Source organism: Sinocyclocheilus anshuiensis, unplaced genomic scaffold, assembly GCF_001515605.1.
Source record: "Sinocyclocheilus anshuiensis isolate Anshui unplaced genomic scaffold, SAMN03320099.WGS_v1.1 scaffold3295, whole genome shotgun sequence".
Taxonomy (NCBI): domain Eukaryota; kingdom Metazoa; phylum Chordata; class Actinopteri; order Cypriniformes; family Cyprinidae; genus Sinocyclocheilus; species Sinocyclocheilus anshuiensis.
The window spans coordinates 59,377-65,951 of record NW_015546191.1 but is presented as its reverse complement, the minus strand read 5'-3'; the positions used below and the strand labels follow the sequence as shown (position 1 = coordinate 65,951).

Here is a 6,575-nt window from a genome sequence, read left to right as displayed (position 1 = left end):
AGGGGGCCCTTGGCTTTTGGGGGCCCAAGGCGGTCGCCTACCTTTGCCTAATGGGTAAGTCCGCCCCTGAGTATAACCATATTAGCCTGGTTCTGTCATCGTATAGATTTTAAAATCTTGCTAATTACCTATAAAGTAATTAACTCTGGAACAATCTACCTAACACGGTTCGGGAGGCAGACACACTCTGTCAGTTTAAATCTTGATTAAAAACCCATCTCTTTAACCTGGCTTATACAGTACATATAGGTGCATCTCAATAAAGCTTATACTACTGTTTCAGCTATTAAAATAGTTCAGTTTTGTATGTAATGGAAAAGTGATTATATTTCATTTTGTTTTTTTATAAAGTAAATTTAGAAAAACATTTGGAGTATTTCTTGTTTGTTAAATGTAAGTTTTTTGTTTTTTTTAAGTAAAGGCCAGTGGCAGACAGTGAATTGATCATAGGCTAGCCTATAGCCTATGTTTGTAAACTCTTTCATTATGTAATCCGTGCATTTCTCTCTAAAGGCACATCCAATTAGGAGATGGCGAGTCATTTTTTCATCACTATAATTGATGGATTTTATCATTTGCGTTTTATTTTATTACTGAAATAAATGAACTTTTCCACGACATTCTAATTTATTGAGATGCACCTGTAACACACTAACACATCTCTATAATTCAAATCCATTAAAGGATTGTTAGGCTGCATTAATTAGGTCAACCAGAACCGGGAACACTTCCCATAACACCTGATGTACTTGCTACATCGTTAGAAGAATGGCATCTATGCTAATATTAGTCTGTTTCTTTCTTGTTCCGAGGTCACCGTAGCCACCAGATCTAGACTGTATCCAGATCAGATGGTTACTGCAGCCACCCGGATCCAGTACGTATCCAGACCAGATGGTAGATCAGCACCTAGAGACAACCCCTACAGTCAGCGGACACCAGGACAACTAGATGAACCCCAGAGAGGACTGAAGACCTCGTCACCTAGATGGTCATCGGGACAAAACCACGGGAACAAGATGAGTCCTCTGCACAATCTGACTGTGTTGCAACCTAGAATTAAGGGGTTATAGACCCCCTGACAAATCCATCCACTCTTTGCTATATGAGAGGAAGAATTGTCTAAATCTGTTAAATCTTCAAAATCAACATGTATGTTAGACCCTATACTAAGCTACTGAACAAAATTGCTTCCAGAAGTCACAGATCCTCTTCTTAATTTTATTCATTCATCATAATCATTAGAATATTTCCCAAAAATGTTCAAGATGGCTATACTGGCCTTATTAGACTTCTCTGGCATTTAACTATCCAGTAAGTTAAACAGTGACTTGAAACATCAAGTCATTTCTGAAGTTTATGATTCAACTATGAAACTGTAAAAATATACAAAAACAATTACTAAATATGAAATTGAAAAAATAACCTATTGACATTAAAGTAAGGACAATTAAACTAAGAAAATATACATCATAACAATCAATTCTGGTTCTGTGTACAAGAGAAGAAATATTGTGGTAGAAATATTGCAGTTCTTTGCCAAGGTCTATAACAGTGTTTTATTCCCTGACCCAAGGATAGAAATGTTTTGTTGGTCAAATTTGCTGGAGTCTCTCAGTCCGAAGGTACGTTTACCTGTTCAATATGGAAAGATTATCTAAAAAAGTTATTCTGTTTTTGTGGAACAAAAATGTTAGGCCTCTCTTTTCTGACTGGCTAACTGGAATCACTTCTACATTACATCTGGAAAGAGTTAGATAAATTAACGCTGGGAACTCTGCAAAATCTGACTAGCTAACTGGACTCACTTCTACCTTACATCTGGAAAGAGTTAGATACACCACCTCTGGGAACAACACGTTCTCACTCCCAACTCGTCACATATTGATGCTTGGTCAGGACCCCTTGGCGTCACATTTTGATGCTCAAGGTACCCTTTAGCATCACTTTTCAACATGCAGGGTCCTCCATTATTTTCAGTTGTTTGTCTTAATTTAATGGGTTGCATGCATTTGTAAAAACTAGAAATAATTTAAAATAAATTTATACTTTCATTGGAGCAACTAACCCCACCCCTACCCTAAACCTACCCACTTCTGAACAATATAAAACATGTAGCAGGCAAATAAAAGTACAGTCACAGGTATTTATTGCAAAAACTGACCATAAAGAAACAGTACAAAAACATTACAAACAAGTCGTGTTGCATTCCAAGTCTTCTGAAGTCATACGATATCTTTATGCGAAGAAGAGAGTAGTAAAACATAAGGTTTTAATCGCTGAAAATGATCCCACTCCGTTAACGCGCTCACATCTCATTCAAAAAGATACTCCCATCCCGTAGCATGATGCAATCGGTCACGAGACACACAAGAGCCAATGACATTGCACAACCAAGGCTGACGTAAGGCTTCTTCTGGCGGCATTTTTTGAATTTGATTAGACTGCAGCACACAGGATGAGCTTTACGGTAGGGATGGGCGATACCACTTATTTTGTTTTCGATACGATACCGATATTTTACAAGGCAGTATCGTCGATATCGATACCGATACGATACTTCTGAACTAAACTTTTAAATGATGACATTTATTAAATTACTAAGAGTAAAATGGGTAATGATAACCGATTAACTTTGTTTACAACACATTTTAACATTCAATAAGCCTTAATTGTAATTTATTAGGTTATATTTTTGTGTCAGAAGTGAGTGAACGTTCTCTGTGATGGATTGGTTCTGTCTTGCAACATTTGCGTGTGTTCAGATGAACAGGAAAATAGTTCTATCCTACACAATTACTTGCGAACAAAGGTTATTCGTCCAATTCAATGCATTTGTACGCATTATTATTATTATTTTAAATAAACAAAATCACTGGTAAATAAAACACACCTTAGTATCGATATTTTTAGTTTGAGTATCGATACTTTCGATACTCGCGTCAGTATCGATATTTAAGATTGTTACGCCCATCCCTACTTTACGGCGGACAGAGACAGCGATTGCGTCTATTCCTCTCACAAATCAATTGTTTCGCCTTGGAAGACTTGGAATATTAATATTTTTTTGTAGGGCTGTCCTCGACTAAGGATTTTTCTGGTTGACTAGTAGTTTCTGGTCGACTAGTAGTCATTAATTTTAAGCGTTAGTCGACTAATTGCACGTTTATTAATAAAACATTTAAATCATTATTATGAGCCTTTAATTGTCTACATGGCCTAATAGGCGCTCAAGCACACGCATAAAGCTTGCCACCGTGCACCGGCAGAAGTAATGATTATGAATGTGTCAGTAAAAAACAGTAAGGAGACTGCATTAACATTTTAATATTTTGATAAACTAGTGCTTTCTTTGTTCTCGGTTTAAGAGATTAAGTCGGCGACACAGACTCGTCATCTCTGCAGAAGTGATGCGCCTGTATGCATGTTTCATACTGATTACATAATCTGAGAATATTTGTCTTCCATTTGAATTGGTTCATTTGAAAGTAGACATTTCACTCTGTATAGATATATTTTTTATGTCTGTAACGTAAAGATATACATGGAGTTTCGCGCCCAAGTTCACAGACCGAGACGGCAGAAAGCGCATCCTGTTTGCTTTCATTATTTCATAAAAGCGCAATTTGTTTTTATTGTGAGTGCACACAAATAAACGTAGAGTCTTCACAGATTTGAAAGATTTATTACTCTTTTCTGTATGACCAAAAATGACCAGTATTTTAGGAGCAAGTGAGCGCACTGGCGCCTCCATCTGTCCTGAGGTAAGCGCTACTGTTCAACTCCACACTCCGCACAGACACAAGAGCACACATTTCTCTAGGTTAACATTAGATTGAGCGGCCATGTAAAGTTGCTAATACTTACATATTTCAGATGATAAGCCATATTTGAGGTCGATGAATGATAGGCGAGCGTTTGGATGTCCTGCCTGATGTACTGTATTACCATAGACTAACCGTTACTGTTAGTCACAGACTGCGTGACTTCGTCTGTGGATTTTTTTTTTCAGCGACTAATAACATTTTGGTCAACCAAGCCTCTTCTGGTCGACTAATGATTAGTCGACTATTAGGGCGCAGCACTAATTTTAAAAATAAATTATGACTGTAGTTGTATCTGCCTGTTATATCTTGTGTTTTATTGACAAATTGTAGGTTTAGGGGCCGGGGTTGGGTTATGTGCTCATAAATGTGTACATAGTGTAATGTAAATAAAACTTGTGACTGTTTACCCTGAAAAATCACACCCCAACATATATGCAATAATGGCAATATTATTACCCAATATATAATTTAATCATGACGATAAAATTCCCAGTGCCTTTCACGTCGGCATACTGATGCCAAGAGTTTCTTATTTAAAGCAAAAATTATGCTAAAGGGGTACCGTGTGCGTCAAAAATGTGACGCCAAAGGGTACTAACCAAGCGTTGACCAATGAGTTGGGAGTGAGAATGTGTTACTGGAAACTCTGCAAAATTTGACAGAATGTGAGATCCAGTTTTTTTCTTTTCTGACGAGCCACAAGGACTAATGACGTATTCAATTATATTAGATTTATAGCAATCATTTTTATAACGAATTACTCTTTGTAGGACATGCTGGTCTTGTATATCGTCATTCTCCTTTTTTGTCTTATTTTCGTGCTGCATTTTACATATTGCTCAGATTGTTGTTACATGAAGGGTCTGTTTGTTTGTTATTGTTTGTTTTTTTGTGTCTGCTAAAAAACATAATAAAAACAATATATATATATATATTAAACACACACCCCAGGAAAATGCAATACGCCCAGATTCTTTCTGAACTTTCAAGCTGAAGTTTAATAGGCTTACTGAAATCTGAATTAAAAATTAATTAATTAATGTTTGATGGTTTGATAGATTTGGAGGGGTCACCTCTTCTTATGTTGAGTCAAGTTCATTAAGATATTTAGCTTTAGGTTCCAGGGAGGTATAGGACATAGATACATTTGCATTGGGATATCCAAATTAAAGTTCATGTTCCCTAAGTGGGATTTTATACGGATCCCAAAAGGCCTAATGTACTTGCTTCGTACAGAAGAGTAAGCTAATTAATTTGGTTTGCTTTAAACGTATCTGCAAATTCACTGTTGGTTATTTTCATGATTAATTATTTAATTTATTGAATTGTTGCAACCCTAATTCATTTGTTGTGAATCACCCTATAGTGCAGAGTCCTGCATGGGTCCTGTTTGGTAAACCCGCACCCGCCCGCACCTGCAGTACATAAAATAACACCTGACCCCTTCTCCAACAGCAGCACTAATTTAATTCCGTACCCGATTGACATAAAGACTATGACCTGAACCACATCCACATTAAATCTACATCCGGTAGGCAACAATTGTTATTATTTTTTATGTAACACAAACAATCAAACCAACATTAGGCATTCTGAGTTGATGCACTGAAGAAAAATAGACACATGCAACATGGTAATTAAGAGAAAAACGATGAGAACATGCATCCGTTGTGTAAACAATACAAACGTTTTTCCTGCATCATGTTAACAATCTGCCCATACTGACTATTTTGAATGTGCATAAACCACATCATACACACCATAGAGGGCGAACCAACTCCAAGTTAAGGCTAAAAGTAGGCTAATGTTAGTGTAATCTATTAGCTGTGTAATCTATAAACCCATCTTTTTAGGCAAGACATGGGTGTCATGTCATAAAATATTTTTTATGTGGCTACATTTGTATTTAACATGATCACAATATAATAATCACCTTGTTATTAATCGTAACTCTTTCATTTCCAAGGTTATTTAAACAGCTAATAAACAGTTTATGCTTAGAGAAAGATATAAAAAGAACATTTAAATTGTCACAGAACATTATCACTGAATTCAGTCTAGTGCGAGTTTCAGCACTTAAAAAACTCCCATTATAATCACTGAAGCTGTCAACACCGTATGATAAATTAATCCCTTACCATATGGTACGTACATCTGCACTTTCTCGTTTATGATGAGAGAATTCAGTCAGTGAGTACACACCAAACAAAACTCCAGTGTTTTTTAGCGATGACTAATCTGAACGACTCTGAATGACCACTGCATTCCTAAGCTCAACAGAAATGTGTGCAAATAACATGAATAGAACGTGCTGTAAATTGTATCTTTTTTACTGTCTTCAGACTACATTGTAAACACAAATAAGCACGGGAATGTTTGAAAGCAGCAGCCTATCAGAGATATTGAACAGAGTCTAAATAGTCTTGGCTATTGGACCTACAGTCCGCCCATGCCTATTGAATCTCCGACCGCACTGCAAATGACAACGTAAATAATATTCCACCCGAACCAATAAAGTGGTTCAGAGACACCGGCGCAACTGTGATAGAAATAATACTTGAGATTTGTACCAGTATTTCACCCAGCCTTAGGTACAAAATTAAGGTTTGAAAATAATTGGAATACCAAAATTTTTAATTAAAGATGAGTCCACATAATTTTGGTAATTTATACATCCACCTTCCCCTCAAAAGGATGTCTTCACAACTCATGTTGTAAGATTCCACCACCTGTTAGTAGCTATCAAAG

At 36.5% G+C, this 6,575-nt stretch overlaps 1 protein-coding gene across 1 annotated transcript in view; it reads right to left on the bottom strand.

Moving 5' to 3' along the window:
* The window catches only part of mre11a (MRE11 homolog A, double strand break repair nuclease), a 99,907-nt gene that overhangs the window by 55,156 nt on the left and 38,176 nt on the right, over nucleotides 1–6,575 (bottom strand). The gene's annotated exons all lie outside the window — the stretch shown is intronic.